This window comes from Seriola dumerili, unplaced genomic scaffold, assembly GCF_002260705.1.
Source record: "Seriola dumerili isolate Sdu_G_001 unplaced genomic scaffold, Sdu_1.0 BDQW01000331.1, whole genome shotgun sequence".
In the NCBI taxonomy this organism is placed as follows: Eukaryota; Metazoa; Chordata; class Actinopteri; order Carangiformes; family Carangidae; genus Seriola; species Seriola dumerili.
This window is the reverse complement of record NW_019174586.1, coordinates 12,487,410-12,488,431: the sequence shown is the minus strand read 5'-3', so window position 1 is coordinate 12,488,431 and position 1,022 is coordinate 12,487,410.

The window sequence follows — 1,022 nt, the reverse complement described above, 5'->3', positions numbered from 1 at the left end:
GGCGGCTAGCCCTGCTTGCTGGGCGCAATGCCTGTGCTGGGGGGGCGCGGGCTAGCCGCCGTTTTTGTTAGCATTAGCAGTTAGCATTAGCAGCTAGCATTAGCAGCTAGCATTAGCAGTTAGCATTAGCAGTTAGCATTAGCAGCTAGCATTAGCTAGCATTAGCATTTTTTTTTTTTTTTTTTAATCTTTATTGGTCAAACAGGGACAAACAACATGGGATGGGGGGCTCGCTTGCTAGCATTAGCATCTAGCATTAGCATGTTTTTTGTTTTTTTATCTTTATGGGTCAAACAGGGACAAACAACATGGGGGATGGGGCAGCTAGCTTGCTAGCATTAGCAGCTAGCTAGCATTAGCATTAGCTTTTCTTTTCCTTTATTGGTGAAAAAGCAGGGACAGAAGGTGACACAGCTTGCTAGCATTAGCAGCTAGCATTAGCAGCTAGCATTAGCAGCTAGCATTAGCAGCTAGCATTAGCATTTTTTTTTTTTTTTTTTAATCTTTATTGGTCAAACAGGGACAAACAACATGGGATGGGGGGGCTCGCTTGCTAGCATTAGCATCTAGCATTAGCATGTTTTGTTTTTTTTATCTTTATGGGTCAAACAGGGACAAACAACATGGGGGATGGGGGGCTCGCTTGCTAGCATTAGCAGCTAGCATTAGCATTTTTTTTTTTTTTAATCTTTACTGGTGAAACAGGGACAAAGAACACGGGTGGGGTGGGGGCTAGCTTGCTAGCATTAGCAGCTAGCTTGTTGGTAATTTTCATCGATGTATGTATTTAACGGTTTTATAAGATTGCTAAACGAGTGGTGGGGCTAGCTAGCATTAGCATTAGTAGCTAGCGTTAGCATTTTTTCTTTATTAGTGACAACCACACAGAATAATTGTAAAAGTAATGACCACATTGCTAACAATGATATATAATAGCTGCAACAAATGATAATGATGATAATGGCATTGGTCATTGATGAATGAATTTGATGATTTCATTACAAGATTGCAAAATAACAAGT